We start from the raw sequence: 19,971 nt of genomic DNA, 5'->3' as shown, positions 1-19,971 counted from the left end.
TTCTGAAGAACATCGCGTGGTGGTGCGAATTGTAAGGTCTTCTAAAGGCCCATTTACTAGTAAGAGTGAGAAAAACATCACAGGGTGGTGTGAATCGGAGGGCCTGAATTAGGATAGGCAGTGAGTGGTAATGTAGGATGGAGAAAAGCGCCACGGGGTGGTCAGCATGGGGAGGTCAGGAAACATGCAGTGACAATGTAGGATACGTTTCTGAAGAACATCGCCGGGTGGTGCGCATTGTAAGGTCTTCTAAAGGTCCATTACTAGTAAGAGTGAGAAAACCATCACGGGGTGGTGTGAATCGGGGGACCTGAATTGGGATACGCAGTGAGTGGCAATGTAGGATGGAGAAAAGCGCCACGGGGTGGTCAGCATGGGGACGTCCGGAAACATGCCGTGGCAATGTAGGATCGGTTTCTGAAAAACATCGCGGGGTGGTGTGCATTGTAAGGGTTTCTAAAAGTCCATTCACTAGTCGGAGTGAGAAATATATCACGGGGTGGTGTGAATAGGAGGGGCTGAATTAGGATTGGCAGATAGTGGCAATGTAGGATGGAGAAAAGCGCCATGGGGTGGTCAGCATTGGGAGGTCAGGAAACATGCCGTGGCAAAGTAACATAGGTTTCTGAAAAACATAGCGGTGTGGTGCGCATTGTAAGGGTTTGTAACAGGCCATTCACTAGTAGGAGTGAGAAAAACATCACGGGGTGGTGTGAATCGGAGGGCCTGAATTGGGATAGGCAGTGAGTGGCAATGTAGGATGGAGAAAAGCGCCACGGGGTGTTCAGCATGGGGAGGTCAGGAAACATGCAGTGGCAATGTAGGATAGGTTTCTGAAAAACATCGCCGGGTGGTGTGCATTGTAAGGGTTTCTAACTGGCCATTCACTAGTAGGAGTGAGAAAATCATCACGGGGTGGTGTGAATCGAAGGGCGTGAATTAGGATAGGCAGTGAGTGACAATGTACGATGGAGAAAAGCGCCACGGGGTGGTCAGAATGGGGAGGTCAGGAAACATGCTGTGGCAATGTACGATAGGTTTCTGAAAAACATCACAAGGTGGTGTGCATTGTAAGGGATTCTAACAGGCCATTCACTAATAGGAGTGAGAAAAACATCACGGGGTGGTGTGAATCGGAGTGCCTGAATTAGGACACGCAGTGAGTGGCAATGTATAATGGAGAAAAGCGCCACGGGGTGGTCAGCATGGGGAGGTCAGGAAACATGTAGTGGCAATGTAGGATACGTTTCTGAAGAACATCGCCGGGTGGTGCGCATTGTAAGGTCTTCTAAAGGCCCAATTACTAGTAAGAGTGAGAAAAACATCACGGGGTGGTGTGAATCGTAGGGCCTGAATTAGCATAGGCAGTGAGTGGCACTGTAGGATGGATAAAATAGCCACCGGGTGGTCAGCATGGGGAGGTCAGGAAACATGCAGTGGCAATGCCGGATAGGTTTCTGAAAAACATCACGGGGTCTTGTGAATTGTAAGGGTTTCTAACACGCCATTCACTAGTATGAGTGAGAAAAACATCACGGGATGGTGTGAATCGGGGGGCCTGAACTGGGATAGGCAGTGAGTGGCAATGTAGGACGGAGAAAAGCTATACGTGGTGGTCAGCATGGGGAGGTCAGGAAACATGCAGTGGCAATGTAGGATAGGTTTCTGAAAAACATCGCGGGGTAGTTCATTGTAAGGGTTTCTAACAGACCATTCACTAGTAGGAGTGAGAAAAACATCACGGGGTGGTTTCAATCGGAGGGCCTGATTTGGGATAGGCAGGGAGAGGCAATGTATGATGGAGAAATGCGCCACGGGGTGGTCAGCATGGGGAGGTCAGGAAACATGCAGTGGCAATGTAGGATAGGTTTCTGAAAAACATCGCCGGGTGGTGTGCATTGTAAGGGTTTCTAACAGGCCATTCACTAGTAGGAGTGAGAAAATCATCACGGGTTGGTGTGAATTGAAGGGGCTGAATTAGGATAGGCAGTGATTGGCAATGTAGGATGGAGAAAAGCGCCACGGGGTGGTCAGCATGGGGAGGTCAGGAAACATGCCGTGGCCATGTAGGATAGGTTTCTGAAAAACATCGCGGAGTGGTGCGCATTGTAAGGGTTTGTAACAGGCCATTCACTAGTAGGAGTCAGAAAAACATCACGGGGTGGTGTGAATCGGATGGCCTGAATTAGGATAGGCAGTGAGTTGCACTGTAGGATGGAGAAAATGGCCACAGGGTGGTCAGCATGGGGAGGTCAGGAAACATGCAGTGACAAAGTAGGATAGGTTTCTGAAAAACATTGCGGGGTCGTGTGAATTGTAACGGTTTCTAACACACCATTCACTAGTAGGAGTGAGAAAACCATCACGGGGTGTTGTGAATTGGAGGGCCTGTATTGGGATAGGCAGTGAGAGGCAATGTAGGATGGAGAAAAGCGATACGGTTTGGTCAGCAAGTGGAGGTCAGGAAACATGCAGTGGCAATGTAGGATAGGTTTCTGAAAAACATTGCGGGGTGGTGCGCACTGTAAGGGTTTCTAACAGGCCATTCACTAGTAGGAGTGAGAAAAACATCACGTTGTTGGGTGAATCGGAGGGCCTGAATTAGGATAGGCAGTGAGTGGTAATGTAGGATGGAGAAAAGCACCACGGAGTGGTCAGAATGGGGAGGTCAGGAAACATGCAGTGACAATGTAGGATACGTTTCTGAAGAACATCGCCGGGTGGTGCGCATTGTAAAGTCTTCTAAAGGCCCATTTACTAGTAAGAGTGAGAAAACCATCACGGGGTGGTGTGAATCGGGGGACCTGAATTGGGATTGCCAGTGAGTGGCAATGTAGGATGGAGAAAATCGCCACGGGGTGGTCAGCATGGGGTCGTCAGGAAACATGCAGTGGCAATGTAGGATAGTTTTCTGAAAAACATCGTGGGGTTGTGAGCATTGTATGGGTTTCTACCACGCCATTCACTAGTAGGAGTGAGAAAACCATCACAGGGTGGTGTGAATAGGAGGGCCTGATTTGGGATAGGCAATGAGTGGCAATGTAGGATGGAGAAAAGCAATACGGGTTGGTCAGCATGGGGAGGTCAGGAAACATGCAGTGGCAATGTAGGATAGGTTTCTGAAAAACATCGTGGGGTGGTGCGCATTGTAAGGGTTTCTAACAAGCCATTCACCAGTAGGAATGAGAAAAACATCACGTTCTTGTGTGAATCGGAGAGCCTGAATGAGGATACGCAGTGAGTGGCAATGTAGGATGGAGAAAAGCGCCACGGGGTGGTCTGCACTGGGAGGTCAGGAAACATGCAGTGGCAATGTAGGATAAATTTCTGAAGAACATCGCGTGGTGGTGCGCATTGTAAGGTCTTCTAAAGGCCCATTTACTAGTAAGAGTGAGAAAAACATCACAGTTTGGTGTGAATCGTAGGGCCTGAATTAGGATAGGCAGTGAGTAGCACTGTAGGATGGAGAAAAGCGCCACGGGGTGGTCAGCATGGGGACGTCAGCAAACATGCAGTGGCAATGTAGGGTAGGATTCTGAAAAACATTGCGGGGTGGTGCGCATTGTAAGAGTTTCTAACAGGCCATTCACTAGTAAGAGTGAGAAAAAATTCACGGGGTGGTGTGAATCGGAGGGACTGAATTAGGATAGGCAGTGATTGGCAATGTAGGATGGAGAAAAGCGCCACGGGGTGGTCAGCATGGCAAGGTCAGGAAACATGCCGTGGCAATGTAGGACAGGTTTCTGAAAAACATCGCGGGGTAGTGCATTGTAAGGGTTTCTAACAGGCCATTCACTAGTAGGGGTGAGAAAAACATCATGGAGTGGTGTGAATCGGACGGCCTGGATTAGGAAAGGCAGTGAGTCACAAGGAAGGATGGAGAAAAGCGCCAAGGGAGGTCAGCATGGGGTGGTCAGGAAACATGCAGTGGCAATGTAGGATAGGTTTGTGAAAAAGATCCCGGGTTGGTGCATTGTAAAGGTTTCTAACAGGCCATTCACTAGTAGGGGTGAGAAAATCATCACGGGTTGGTGTGAATCGAAGGGCCTGAATTAGGATAGGCAGTGATTGGCAATGTAGGATGGAGAAAAGCGCCACGGGGTGGTCAGCATGGCGAGGTCAGGAAACATGCCGTGGCCATGTAGGACAGGTTTCTGAAAAACATCGCGGGGTGGTGCGCATTGTAAGGGTTTGCAACAGGCCATTCACTAGTAGGAGTGAGAAAAACATCACGGGGTGGTGTGAATCGGATGGCCTGAATTAGGATAGGAAGTGAGTTGCACTGTAGGATGGAGAAAATGGCCACGGGGTGGTCAGCATGGGGAGGTCAGGAAACATGCAGTGGCAATGTAGGATAGGTTTCTGAAAAACATCGCGGGGTCCTGTGAATTGTAAGAGTTTCTAACACGCCATTCACTAGTAGGAGTGAGAAAACCATCACGGGGTGTGGTGAATTGGAGGGCCTGTATTGGGATAGGCAGTGAGAGGCAATGTAGGATGGAGAAAAGCGATACGGTTTGGTCAGCATGTGGAGGTCAGGAAACATGCAGTGGCAATGTAGGATAGGTTTCTGAAAAACATCGCGGGGTGGTGCGCATTGTAAGGGTATCTAACAGGCCATTCATTAGTAGGAGTGAGAAAAACATCACGTTTTTGGGTGAATCGGAGGGCCTGAATTAGGATAGGCAGTGAGTGGTAATGTAGGATGGAGAAAAGCGCCACGGGGTGGTCAGCATGGGGAGGTCAGGAAACATGCAGTGGCAATGTAGGATAGCTTTCTGATAAACATAGCATGGTCGTGTGAATTGTAAGGGTTTCTAACACGCCATTCACTAGTAGAAGTGAGAAAACCATCAAGGGGTGGTGTGAATCGGGGGGCCTTAATTGGGATAGGCAGTGAGAGGCAATGTAGGATGGAGAAAAGCGATACGGTTTGGTCAGCATGTGGAGGTCAGGAAACATGCAGTGGCAATGTAAGATAGGTTTCTGAAAAACATCGCGGGGTGGTGCGCATTGTAAGGGTTTCTAACAGGCCATTCATTACTAGGAGTGAGAAAAACAACACGTTGTTGGGTGAATCGGAGGGCCTGAATTAGGATAGGCAGTGAGTGGTAATGTAGGATGGAGAAAAGCGCCACGGGGTGGTCAGCATGGGGAGGTCAGGAAACATGCAGTGACAATGTAGGATACGTTTCTGAAGAACATCGCCGGGTGGTGCGCATTGTAAGGTCTTCTAAAAGCCCATTTACTAGTAAGAGTGAGAAAACCATCACGGGGTGGTGTGAATCGGGGCACCTGAATTGGGATAGGCAGTGAGTGGCCATGTAGGATGGAGAAAAGCGCCACGGGGTGGTCAGCATGGGGTCGTAAGGAAACATGCAGTGGCAATGTACGATAGGTTTCTGAAAAACATCGCGGGGTGGTGCACATTGTAAGGGTTTCTAAAAGTCCATTAACTAGTAGGAGTGAGAAATACATCACGGGGTGGTGTGAGTCGGAGGGCCTGAATTAGGATTGGCAGATAGTGGCAATGTAGGATGGAGAAAAGCGCCACGGGGTGGTCAGCATGGGGAGGTCAGGAAACATGCAGTGGCAAAGTAGGATAGGTTTCTGAAAAACATAGCGGGGTGGTGCGCATTGTAAGGGTTTGTAACAGGCCATTCACTAGTAGGAGTGAGAAAAACATAACGGGGTGGTGTGAATCGGAGGAGCTGAATTGGGATAGGCAGTGAGTGGCAAAGTAGGATGGAGAAAAGCGCCACGGGTTGGTCAGCATGGGGAGGTCAGGAAACATGCATTGGTAATGTAGGATAGGTTCTGAAAAACTTCGCGGGCTGGTGCACTTTGTAAGGGTTTCTAACAGGCCATTCACTAGTAGGAGTGAGAAAAACATCACGGGGTGGTGTGAATAGGAGGGCCTGAATTAGAATAGGCAATGAGTGGCAATGTAGGATGGAGAAAAGCGCCACGGGGTAGTCAGCATGGGGAGGTCAGGAAACATGTAGTGGCAATGTAGGATACGTTTCTGAAGAACATCGCAGGGTGGTGCGCATTGTAAGGTCTTCTAAAGGCCCATTTACTAGTAAGAGTGACAAAAACATCACGGGGTGGTGTGAATCGTAGGGCCTGAATTAGCATAGGCAGTGAGTGGCACTGTAGGATGGATAAAATAGCCACCGGGTGGTCAGCATGGGGAGGTCAGGAAACATGCAGTGGCAATGCCGGATAGGTTTCTGAAAAACATCGCGTGGTCTTGTGAATTGTAAGGGTTTCTAACACGCCATTCACTAGTAGGAGTGAGAAAAACATCACGGGATGGTGTGAATCGGGGGGCCTGAATTGGGATAGGCAGTGAGTGGCAAGGTAGGACGGAGAAAAGCTATACGTTGTGGTCAGCAAGGGGAGGTCAGGAAACATGCAGTGGCAATGTAGGATAGGTTTCTGAAAAACATCGCGGGGTAGTGCATTGTAAGAGTTTCTAACAGGCCATTCAATAGTAGGAGTGAGAAAAACATCACGGGTTGGTTTCAATCGGAGGGCCTGAATTGGGATAGGCAGGGAGTGGCAATGTATGATGGAGAAAAGCGCCACGGGGTGGTCAGCATGGGGAGGTCAGGAAACATGCAGTGGCAATGTAGGATAGGTTTCTGAAAAACATCGCCGGGTGGTGTGCATTGTAAGGGTTTCTAACAGGCCATTCACTAGTAGGAGTGAGAAACTCATCACGGATTGGTGTGAATCGAAGGGCCTGAATTAGGATAGGCAGTGATTGGCAATGTAGGATGGACAAAAGCGCCAAGGGGTGGTCAGCTTGGGGAGGTCAGGAAACATGCAGTGGCAATGTAGGACACGTTTCTGAAAAACATCGCGGGGTAGTGCATTGTAAGGGTTTCTAACAGGCCATTCACTAGTAGGGGTGAGAAAAACATCACGGAGTGGTGTGAATCGTAGGGCCTGGATTAGGAAAGGCAGTGAGTTGCAAGGAAGGATGGAGAAAAGCGCCAAGGGTGGTCAGCATGGGGTGGTCAGGAAACATGCAGTGGCAATGTAGGATAGGTTTGTGAAAAAGATCGCGGATTGGTGTATTGTAAGGGTTTCTAACAGGCCATTCACTAGTAGGGGTGAGAAAAACATCATGGAGTGGTGTGAATAGGCGGGCCTGGATTAGTATAGGCAGAGAGTGGCAATGTTGGATGGAGAAAAGCAACACGGGGTGGTCAGCATGGGGAGGTCAGGAAACATGGAGTGGCAATGTGGGATAGTTTTCTGAAAAACATCGCCTGGTGGTGTGCATTTTAAGGGTTTCTAACAGGTCATTCACTAGTAGGAGTGAGAAAATCATCACGGGTTGGTGTGAATCGAAGGGCCTGAATTAGGATAGGCAGTGATTGGCAATGTAGGATGGAGAAAAGCGCCAAGGGGTGGTCAGCATGGCAAGGTCAGGAAACATGCCGTGGCAATGTAGGACAGGTTTCTGAAAAACATCGCGGGGTAGTGCATTGTAAGGGTTTCTAACAGGCCAATCACTAGTAGGGGTGAGAAAAACATCATGGAGTGGTGTGAATCGGACGGCCTGGATTAGGAAAGGCAGTGAGTCACAAGGAAGGATGGAGAAAAGCGCCAAGGGAGGTCAGCATGGGGTGGTCAGGAAACATGCAGTGGCAATGTAGGATAGGTTTGTGAAAAAGATCGCGGGTTGGTGCATTGTAAAGGTTTCTAACAGGCCATTCACTAGTAGGGGTGAGAAAATCATCACGGGTTGGTGTGAATCGAAGGGCCTGAATTAGGATAGGCAGTGATTGGCAATGTAGGATGGAGAAAAGCGCCACGGGGTGGTCAGCATGGCGAGGTCAGGAAACATGCCGTGGCCATTTAGGATAGGTTTCTGAAAAACATCGCGGGGTGGTGCGCATTGTAAGGTTTTCTAACACGCCATTCACTAGTAGGAGTGAGAAAAACATCACGGGGTGGTGTGAATCGGATGGCCTGAATTAGGATAGGAAGTGAGTTGCACTGTAGGATGGAGAAAATGGCCACGGGGTGGTCAGCATGTGGAGGTCAGGAAACATGCAGTGGCAATGTAGGATAGGTTTCTGAAAAACATCGCGGGGTCGTGTGAATTGTAAGGGTTTCTAACACGCCATTCACTAGTAGGAGTGAGAAAACCATCACGGGGTGTGGTGAATTGGTGGGCCTGTATTGGGATAGGCAGTGAGAGGCAATGTAGGATGGAGAAAAGCGATACGGTTTGGTCAGCATGTGGAGGTCAGGAAACATGCAGTGGCAATGTAGGATAGGTTTCTGAAAAACATCGCGGGGTGGTGCGCATTGTAAGGGTATCTAACAGGCCATTCATTAGTAGGAGTGAGAAAAACATCACGTTTTTGGGTGAATCGGAGGGCCTGAATTAGGATAGGCAGTGAGTGGTAATGTAGGATGGAGAAAAGCGCCACGGGGTGGTCAGCATGGGGAGGTCAGGAAACATGCAGTGGCAATGTAGGATAGCTTTCTGATAAACATAGCATGGTCGTGTGAATTGTAAGGGTTTCTAACACGCCATTCACTAGTAGAAGTGAGAAAACCATCAAGGGGTGGTGTGAATCGGGGGGCCTTAATTGGGATAGGCAGTGAGAGGCAATGTAGGATGGAGAAAAGCGATACGGTTTGGTCAGCATGTGGAGGTCAGGAAACATGCAGTGGCAATGTAAGATAGGTTTCTGAAAAACATCGCGGGGTGGTGCGCATTGTAAGGGTTTCTAACAGGCCATTCATTACTAGGAGTGAGAAAAACAACACGTTGTTGGGTGAATCGGCGGAGGGCCTGAATTAGGATAGGCAGTGAGTGGTAATGTAGGATGGAGAAAAGCGCCACGGGGTGGTCAGCATGGGGAGGTCAGGAAACATGCAGTGACAATGTAGGATACGTTTCTGAAGAACATCGCCGGGTGGTGCACATTGTAAGGTCTTCTAAAAGCCCATTTACTAGTAAGAGTGAGAAAACCATCACGGGGTGGTGTGAATCGGGGCACCTGAATTGGGATAGGCAGTGAGTGGCAATGTAGGATGGAGAAAAGCGATACGGTTTGGTCAGCATGTGGAGGTCAGGAAACATGCAGTGGCAATGTAGGATAGGTTTCTGAAAAACATCGCGGGGTGGTGCGCATTGTAAGGGTTTCTAACAGGCCATTCATTAGTAGGAGTGACAAAAACATCACGTTGTTGGGTGAATCGGAGGGCCTGAATTAGTATAGGCAGTGAATGGTAATGTAGGATGGAGAAAAGCGCCACGGGGTGGTCAGCATGGGGTCGTAAGGAAACATGCAGTGGCAATGTACGATAGGTTTCTGAAAAACATCGCGGGGTGGTGCACATTGTAAGGGTTTCTAAAAGTCCATTAACTAGTAGGAGTGAGAAATACATCACGGGGTGGTGTGAGTCGGAGGGCCTGAATTAGGATTGGCAGATAGTGGCAATGTAGGATGGAGAAAAGCGCCACGGGGTGGTCAGCATGGGGAGGTCAGGAAACATGCAGTGGCAAAGTAGGATAGGTTTCTGAAAAACATAGCGGGGTGGTGCGCATTGTAAGGGTTTGTAACAGGCCATTCACTAGTAGGAGTGAGAAAAACATAACGGGGTGGTGTGAATCGGAGGAGCTGAATTGGGATAGGCAGTGAGTGGCAAAGTAGGATGGAGAAAAGCGCCACGGGTTGGTCAGCATGGGGAGGTCAGGAAACATGCATTGGTAATGTAGGATAGGTTCTGAAAAACTTCGCGGGCTGGTGCACTTTGTAAGGGTTTCTAACAGGCCATTCACTAGTAGGAGTGAGAAAAACATCACGGGGTGGTGTGAATAGGAGGGCCTGAATTAGAATAGGCAATGAGTGGCAATGTAGGATGGAGAAAAGCGCCACGGGGTAGTCAGCATGGGGAGGTCAGGAAACATGTAGTGGCAATGTAGGATACGTTTCTGAAGAACATCGCAGGGTGGTGCGCATTGTAAGGTCTTCTAAAGGCCCATTTACTAGTAAGAGTGACAAAAACATCACGGGGTGGTGTGAATCGTAGGGCCTGAATTAGCATAGGCAGTGAGTGGCACTGTAGGATGGATAAAATAGCCACCGGGTGGTCAGCATGGGGAGGTCAGGAAACATGCAGTGGCAATGCCGGATAGGTTTCTGAAAAACATCGCGTGGTCTTGTGAATTGTAAGGGTTTCTAACACGCCATTCACTAGTAGGAGTGAGAAAAACATCACGGGATGGTGTGAATCGGGGGGCCTGAATTGGGATAGGCAGTGAGTGGCAAGGTAGGACGGAGAAAAGCTATACGTTGTGGTCAGCAAGGGGAGGTCAGGAAACATGCAGTGGCAATGTAGGATAGGTTTCTGAAAAACATCGCGGGGTAGTGCATTGTAAGAGTTTCTAACAGGCCATTCAATAGTAGGAGTGAGAAAAACATCACGGGTTGGTTTCAATCGGAGGGCCTGAATTGGGATAGGCAGGGAGTGGCAATGTATGATGGAGAAAAGCGCCACGGGGTGGTCAGCATGGGGAGGTCAGGAAACATGCAGTGGCAATGTAGGATAGGTTTCTGAAAAACATCGCCGGGTGGTGTGCATTGTAAGGGTTTCTAACAGGCCATTCACTAGTAGGAGTGAGAAACTCATCACGGATTGGTGTGAATCGAAGGGCCTGAATTAGGATAGGCAGTGATTGGCAATGTAGGATGGACAAAAGCGCCAAGGGGTGGTCAGCTTGGGGAGGTCAGGAAACATGCAGTGTCAATGTAGGACAGGTTTCTGAAAAACATCGCGGGGTAGTGCATTGTAAGGGTTTCTAACAGGCCATTCACTAGTAGGGGTGAGAAAAACATCACGGAGTGGTGTGAATCGTAGGGCCTGGATTAGGAAAGGCAGTGAGTTGCAAGGAAGGATGGAGAAAAGCGCCAAGGGTGGTCAGCATGGGGTGGTCAGGAAACATGCAGTGGCAATGTAGGATAGGTTTGTGAAAAAGATCGCGGATTGGTGTATTGTAAGGGTTTCTAACAGGCCATTCACTAGTAGGGGTGAGAAAAACATCATGGAGTGGTGTGAATAGGCGGGCCTGGATTAGTATAGGCAGAGAGTGGCAATGTTGGATGGAGAAAAGCAACACGGGGTGGTCAGCATGGGGAGGTCAGGAAACATGGAGTGGCAATGTGGGATAGTTTTCTGAAAAACATCGCCTGGTGGTGTGCATTTTAAGGGTTTCTAACAGGTCATTCACTAGTAGGAGTGAGAAAATCATCACGGGTTGGTGTGAATCGAAGGGCCTGAATTAGGATAGGCAGTGATTGGCAATGTAGGATGGAGAAAAGCGCCAAGGGGTGGTCAGCATGGCAAGGTCAGGAAACATGCCGTGGCAATGTAGGACAGGTTTCTGAAAAACATCGCGGGGTAGTGCATTGTAAGGGTTTCTAACAGGCCAATCACTAGTAGGGGTGAGAAAAACATCATGGAGTGGTGTGAATCGGACGGCCTGGATTAGGAAAGGCAGTGAGTCACAAGGAAGGATGGAGAAAAGCGCCAAGGGAGGTCAGCATGGGGTGGTCAGGAAACATGCAGTGGCAATGTAGGATAGGTTTGTGAAAAAGATCGCGGGTTGGTGCATTGTAAAGGTTTCTAACAGGCCATTCACTAGTAGGGGTGAGAAAATCATCACGGGTTGGTGTGAATCGAAGGGCCTGAATTAGGATAGGCAGTGATTGGCAATGTAGGATGGAGAAAAGCGCCACGGGGTGGTCAGCATGGCGAGGTCAGGAAACATGCCGTGGCCATTTAGGATAGGTTTCTGAAAAACATCGCGGGGTGGTGCGCATTGTAAGGTTTTCTAACACGCCATTCACTAGTAGGAGTGAGAAAAACATCACGGGGTGGTGTGAATCGGATGGCCTGAATTAGGATAGGAAGTGAGTTGCACTGTAGGATGGAGAAAATGGCCACGGGGTGGTCAGCATGTGGAGGTCAGGAAACATGCAGTGGCAATGTAGGATAGGTTTCTGAAAAACATCGCGGGGTCGTGTGAATTGTAAGGGTTTCTAACACGCCATTCACTAGTAGGAGTGAGAAAACCATCACGGGGTGTGGTGAATTGGTGGGCCTGTATTGGGATAGGCAGTGAGAGGCAATGTAGGATGGAGAAAAGCGATACGGTTTGGTCAGCATGTGGAGGTCAGGAAACATGCAGTGGCAATGTAGGATAGGTTTCTGAAAAACATCGCGGGGTGGTGCGCATTGTAAGGGTTTCTAACAGGCCATTCATTAGTAGGAGTGACAAAAACATCACGTTGTTGGGTGAATCGGAGGGCCTGAATTAGTATAGGCAGTGAATGGTAATGTAGGATGGAGAAAAGCGCCACGGGGTGGTCAGCATGGGGAGGTCAGGAAACATGCAGTGGCAATGTAGGATAGCTTTCTGATAAACATCGCATGGTCGTGTGAATTGTAAGGGTTTCTAACACGCCATTCACTAGTAGAAGTGAGAAAACCATCACGGGGTGGTGTGAATCGGGGGGCCTTAATTGGGATAGGCAGTGAGAGGCAATGTAGGATGGAGAAACGCGATACGGTTTGGTCAGCATGTGGAGGTCAGGAAACATGCAGTGGCAATGTAAGATAGGTTTCTGAAAAACATCGCGGGGTGGTGCGCATTGAAAGGTTTTTAACAGGCCATTCATTAGTAGGAGTGAGAAAAACATCACGTTGTTGGGTGAATCGGAGGGCCTGAATTAGGATAGGCAGTGAGTGGTAATGTAGGATGGAGAAAAGCGCCACGGGGTGGTCAGCATGGGGAGGTCAGGAAACATGCAGTGACAATGTAGGATACGTTTCTGAAGAACATCGCCGGGTGGTGCGCATTGTAAGGTCTTCTAAAGGCCCATTTACTAGTAAGAGTGAGAAAACCATGACGGGGTGGTGTGAATCGGGGGACCTGAATTGGGATAGGCAGTGAGTGGCAATGTAGGATGGAGAAAAGCGCCACGGGGTGGTCAGCATGGGGTCGTAAGGAAACATGCAGTGGCAATGTAGGATAGGTTTCTGAAAAACATCGCGGGTTGGTGCGCATTGTAAGGGTTTCTAAAAGTCCATTCACTAGTAGGAATGAGAAATACATCACGGGGTGGTGTGAGTCGGAGGGCCTGAATTAGGATTGGCAGATAGTGGCAATGTAGGATGGAGACAAGCACCACGGGGTGGTCAGCATGGGGAGGTCAGGAAACATGCAGTGGCAAAGTAGGATAGGTTTCTGAAAAACATAGCGGGGTGGTGCGCATTGTAAGGGTTTGTAACAGGCCATTCACTAGTAGGAGTGAGAAAAACATAACGGGGTGGTGTGAATCGGAGGGCCTAAATTGGGACAGGCAGTGAGTGGCAATGTAGGATGGAGCAAAGCGCCACGGGTTGGTCAGCATGGGGAGGTCAGGAAACATGCTGTGGCAATGTAGGATAGGTTTCTGAAAAACATCACAAGGTGGTGCGCATTGTAAGGGATTCTAACAGGCCATTCACTAATAGGAGTGAGAAAAACATCACGGGGTGGTGTGAATCGGAGTGCCTGAATTAGGACAGGCAGTGAGTGGCAATGTAGGATGGAGAAAAGCGCCACGGGGTGGTGAGCATGGGGAGGTCAGGAAACATGTAGTGGCAATGTAGGATACGTTTCTGAAGAACATCGCAGGGTGGTGTGCATTGTAAGGTCTTCTAAAGGCCCATTTACTAGTAAGAGTGACAAAAACATCACGGGGTTGTGTGAATCGTAGGGCCTGAATTAGCATAGGCAGTGAGTGTCACTGTAGGATGGATAAAATAGCCACCGGGTGGTCAGCATGGGGACGTCAGGAAACATGCAGTGGCAATGCCGGATAGGTTTCTGAAAAACATCGCGGGGTCTTGTGAATTGTAAGGGTTTCTAACACGCCATTCACTAGTAGGAGTGAGAAAAACATCACGGGATGGTGTGAATCGGGGGGCCTGAATTGGGATAGGCAGTGAGTGGCAATGTAGGACGGAGAAAAGCTATACGTGGTGGTCAGCATGGGGAGGTCAGGAAACATGCAGTGGCAATGTAGGATAGGTTTCTGAAAAACATCGCGAGGTAGTGCATTGTAAGGGTTTCTAACAGGCCATTCACTAGTAGGAGTGAGAAAAACATCACGGGGTGGTTTCAATCGGAGGGCCTGAATTGGGATAGGCAGGGAGTGGCAATGTATGATGGAGAAAAGCGCCACGGGGTGGTCAGCAGTGGGAGGTCAGGAAACATGCATTGGCAATGTAGGATAGGTTTCTGAAAAACATCGCCGGGTGGTGTGCATTGTAAGTGTTTCTAACAGGCATTTCACTAGTAGGAGTGAGAAAATCATCACGGATTGGTGTGAATCCAAGGGCCTGAATTAGGATAGGCAGTGATTGGCAATGTAGGATGGAGAAGAGCGCTACGGGGTGGTCAGCATGGGGAGGTCAGGAAACATGCCGTGGCCATGTAGGATAGGTTTCTGAAAAATATTGCGGGGTGTTGCGCATTGTAAGTGTTTCTAACACGCCATGCACTAGTAGCAGTGAGAAAAACACAACCGTGTGGTGTGAATCGGAGGGCCTGAATTAGGATAGGCAGTGAGTGGCAATGTAGGATGGACAAAAGCGCCAAGGGGTGGTCAGCTTGGGGAGGTCAGGAATCATGCAGTGGCAATGTAGGACAGGTTTATGAAAAACATCGCGGGGTAGTGCATTGTAAGGGTTTCTAACAGGCCATTCACTAGTAGGGGTGAGAAAAACATCACGGAGTGGTGTGAATCGTAGGGCCTGGATTAGGAAAGGCAGTGAGTCGCAAGGAAGGATGGAGAAAAGCGCCAAGGGTGGTCAGCATGGGGTGGTCAGGAAACATGCAGTGGCAATGTAGGATAGGTTTGTGAAAAAGATCGCGGATTGGTGAATTGTAAGGGTTTCTAACAGGCCATTCACTAGTAGGGGTGAGAAAAACATCATGGAGTGGTGTGAATAGGCGGGCCTGGATTAGTATAGGCAGAGAGTGGCAATGTTGGATGGAGAAAAGCAACACGGGGTGGTCAGCATGGGGAGGTCAGGAAACATGGAGTGGCAATGTGGGATAGTTTTCTGAAAAACATCGCCGGGTGGTGTGCATTTTAAGGGTTTCTAACAGGTCATTCACTAGTAGGTGTGAGAAAATCATCACGGGTTGGTGTGAATCGAAGGGCCTGAATTAGGATAGGCAGTGATTGGCAATGTAGGATGGAGAAAAGCGCCACGGGGTGGTCAGCATGGCAAGGTCAGGAAACATGCCGTGGCAATGTAGGACAGGTTTCTGAAAAACATCGCGGGGTAGTGCATTGTAAGGGTTTCTAACAGGCCATTCACTAGTAGGGGTGTGAAAAACATCATGGAGTGGTGTGAATCGGACGGCCTGGATTAGGAAAGGCAGTGAGTCACAAGGAAGGATGGAGAAAAGCGCCAAGGGAGGTCAGCATGGGGTGGTCAGGAAACATGCAGTGGCAATGTAGGATAGGTTTGTGAAAAAGATCGCGGGTTGGTGCATTGTAAAGGTTTCTAACAGGCCATTCACTAGTAGGGGTGAGAAAATCATCACGGGTTGGTGTGAATCGAAGGGCCTGAATTAGGATAGGCAGTGATTGGAAATGTAGGATGGAGAAAAGCGCCACGGGGTGGTCAGCATGGCGAGGTCAGGAAACATGCCGTGGCCATGTAGGATAGGTTTCTGAAAAACATCGCGGGGTGGTGCGCATTGTAAGGGTTTGTAACAGGCCATTCACTAGTAGGAGTGAGAAAAACATCACGGGGTGGTTTGAATCGGATGGCCTGAATTAGGATAGGAAGTGAGTTGCACTGTAGGATGGAGAAAATGGCCACGGGGTGGTCAGCATGGGAAGGTCAGGAAACATGCAGTGGCAATGGAGGATAGGTTTCTGAAAAACATCGCGGGGTCGAGTGAATTGTAAGGGTTTCTAACACGCCATTCCCTAGTAGGAGTGAGAAAACCATCACGGGGTGTGGTGAATTGGAGGGCCTGTATTGGTATAGGCAGTGAGAGGCAATGTAGGATGGAGAAAAGCGATATGGTTTGCTCAGCATGTGGAGGTCAGGAAAAATGCAGTGGCAATGTAGGATACGTTTCTGAAAAACATCGCGGGGTGGTGCGCATTGTAAGGGTATCTAACAGGCCATTCATTAGTAGGAGTGAGAAAAACATCACGTTGTTGGGTGAATCGGAGGGCCTGAATTAGGGTAGGCAGTGAGTGGTAATGTAGGATGGAGAAAAGCGCCACGGGGTGGTCAGCATGGGGAGGTCAGGAAACATGCAGTGGCAATGTAGGATAGCTTTCTGATAAACATCGCATGGTCGTGTGAATTGTAAGGGTTTCTAACACGCCATTCACTAGTAGAAGTGAGAAAACCATCACGGGGTGGTGTGAATCGGGGGGCCTTAATTGGGATAGGCAGTGAGAGGCAATGTAGGATGGAGAAAAGCGATACGGTTTGGTCAGCATGTGGAGGTCAGGAAACATGCAGTGGCAATGTAAGATAGGTTTCTGAAAAACATCGCGGGGTGGTGCGCATTGTAAGGGTTTCTAACAGGCCATTCCTTAGTAGGAGTGAGAAAAACATCACGTTGTTGGGTGAATCGGAGGGCCTGAATTAGGATAGGCAGTGAGTGGTAATGTAGGATGGAGAAAAGCGCCACGGGGTGGTCAGCATGGGGAGTTCAGGAAACATGCAGTGACAATGTAGAATACATTTCTGAAGAACATCGCCGGGTAGTGCGCATTGTAAGGTCTTCTAAAGGCCCATTTACTAGTAAGAGTGAGAAAACCATGACGGGGTGGTGTGAATTGGGGGACCTGAATTGGAATAGGCAGTGAGTAGCAATGTAGGATGGAGAAAAGAGCCACGGGGTGGTCAGCATGGGGTCGTAAGGAAACATGCAGTGGCAATGTAGGATAGGTTTCTGAAAAACATCGCGGGGTGGTGCGCATTGTAAGGGTTTCTAAAAGTCCATTCACTAGTAGGAGTGAGAAATACATCACGGGGTGGTGTGAGTCGGAGGGCCTGAATTAGGATTGGCAGATAGTGGCAATGTAGGATGGAGAAAAGCGCCACGGGGTGGTCAGCATGGGGAGGTCAGGAAACATGCAGTGGCAAAGTAGGATAGGTTTCTGAAAAACATAGCGGGGTGGTGCGCATTGTAAGGGTTTGTAACAGGCCATTCACTAGTAGGAGTGAGAAAAACATAACGGGGAGGTGTGAATCGGAGGGCCTGAATTGGGATAGGCAGTGAGTGGCAATGTAGGATGGAGAAAAGCGCCACGGGGTGGTGATCATGGGGAGGTCAGGAAACATGCAGTGGCAATGTAGGATAGGTTTCTGAAAAACATTGCGGATTGGTGCGCATTTTAAGGGTTTCTAACAGGCCATTCACTAGTAGAAGTGAGAAAACCATCACGGGGTGTTGTTAATTCTACGGCCTGAATTGGGATAGGCAGTGTGTGGCAATGTAGGATGGAGAAAAGCGCCACGGAGTGTACAGAATGGGGAGGTCTGGAAACATGCAGTGCCAATGTAGGATTGGATTCTGAAAAACATCGCGAGGTGGTGCGCATTGTAAGGGTTTCTAACAGGCCATTCACTAGTAATAGTGAGATAAAAATCATGGGGTGGTGTGAATCGGAGGGCCTGAATTAGGATAGGCAGTGAGTGGCAATGTAGGATGGACAAAAGCTCCACAGGGTGGTCAGCATGGGGAGGTCAGGAAACATGCAGTGGCAATGTGGGATAGGTTTCTAAAAAACAATGCATGGTGGTGCGCATTGTAAGTGTTTCTAACAGGCCATTCACTAGTAAGAGTGAGAAAAAAATCACAGGGTGGTTTGAATAGGAGTGCCTGATTTAGGATAGGCAGTGAAAGGCAATTTAGGATGGAGAAACGCGCCACTGGGTGGTCAGCATAGGGAGGTCAGGAAACATACAGTGGCAATGTAGGATAAGTTTCTGAAAAATTTCGCGGGGTAGTGCATTGTAAGTGTTTCTAACAGGCCATTCACTAGTAGGAATGAAAAAAACATCACTGGGTTGTGTGAATCGGAGGACCTAGATTAGGATAGGCAGTGACTGACAATGTAGGATGGAGAAAAGCGCCACGGGGTGGTCAGCATGAGGAGGCTAGGAAACTTTCAGTGGCAGTGTAGAATAGGTTTCTGAAAAACATCGCGGGCTGGTGCGCAATGTAAGCGTTTCTAACACGCCATTCACCAGTAGGAGTGAGAAATACATCACGCGGTGGTGTGAATCGGAGGTCCTGAATTAGAATAAGCAGTGAGTGACAATGTAGGATGGAGAATAGCGCCACGAGCTGGTAAGCATGGGGAGGTCAGGAAACATGCAGTGGCAATGTAGAAAAGGTTTCTGTAAAACATCTCGGGGTTGTGCGCATTTTTCGTGTTTCTAACAGGCAATTAACTTGTAGGAGTGAGAAAAACATCACGTTGTGGTGTAATTCGCATGGTCTGAATTAGGATAGGCAGTGAGTAGCAATGTAGGAAGGAGAAAAGCACCATGGGGTGGTCAGCTTTTGTAGCTCAGGAAACATGCAGTGGCAATGTAGGATAAGTTTCTGAAAAACATCGCGGGGTGGTGCGCATTGTAAGGGTTTCTAACACGCCATTCACGGGTAGGAGTGAGAAAAAATCACGGGGTGGTTTGATTAGGAGGGCCTGATTTAGGATACACAGTGAGTGGCAATTTAGGTTGGGGAAAAGCACCACTGGGTGGTCAGCATGGGGAGGTCAGGAAACATACCGTGGCAAGGTAGAATAGTTTTCTGAAAAATTTCGCGGGGTAGTGCATTGTAAGGGTTTCTAACAGGCCAGTCACTCGTAGGAGTGTAAAAAACATCCCGGGGTGGTGTGAATCGGAGGACATTGTTTAGGATAGGCAGTGAGTGGCAATGTAGGATGGAGAAAAGCGCCACGGGGTGTTCGGCATGGGGACGTCACGAAACATGCAGTCGCAATGTAGGATAGGATTCTGAAAAACATCGCGGGGTGGTGCGCATTGTAAGGGTTTCTAACAGGCCATTCACTAGTAAGAGTGAGATAAAAATCACGGGGTGGTGTGAATCGGAGGGCCTGAATTAGGATAGGCAGTGAGTGGCAACGTAGGATGGACAAAAGCGCCACGGGGTGGTCAGCATTTGTAAGTCAGGAAATATGCAGTGGCAATGTAGGATAGGTTTCTAAAAAACAATGCGGGGTGGTGCGCATTGTATGGGTTTCTAACAGGCCATTTGCTAGTAGGAGTGAGAAAAACATCACAGGGTGGTGTGAATAGGAAGGCCTGAATTAGGATAGGCTGTGAGAGGCAATGAAGGATGGAGAAAAGCGCCACGGGGTGGTCAGCATGGGGGGGGGTCACGAAACATGCAGTGGCAATGTAGGATACGTTTCGGAAATACATCGCGGGGTGGTGCGAATTGTAAGGGTTTCTAACACGCCATTCACTAGTACGAGTGAGAAAATCATCACGGGGTGGTGTGAATTGGAGGGCCTGAATTGGGATAGGCAATGAGTGGCAATGTAGGATGGAGAAAAGCGCCAAGGGTTGGTCATCATGGGGAGGTCAGGAAACATGCAGTGGAAATGTAGGATAATTTTCTGAAAAACATCATGGGATGGTGCGCATTGTAAGGGTTTCCAACAGGCCATTCACTAGTAGGAGTGAGAAAAACATCACAGGGTGGTGTGAATCGGGGTGCCTGAATTAGGACAGGCAGTGAGTGGCAATGTAGGATGGAGAAAAGCGCCACGGGGTGGTCAGCATGGGGAGGTCAGGAAACATGCAGTGGCAATGTAGGATAGGTTTCTGAAAAACATCGTGGGGTGGTGTGCATTGTAAGGGTTTCTAACAGGC

Source organism: Cavia porcellus, unplaced genomic scaffold (genome assembly GCF_034190915.1).
Source record: "Cavia porcellus strain 051 isolate PalLab524CR breed Dunkin Hartley unplaced genomic scaffold, mCavPor4.1 scaffold_3, whole genome shotgun sequence".
NCBI classification, from domain to species: Eukaryota; Metazoa; Chordata; class Mammalia; order Rodentia; family Caviidae; genus Cavia; species Cavia porcellus.
Note: the sequence above shows the minus strand (reverse complement) of the source record.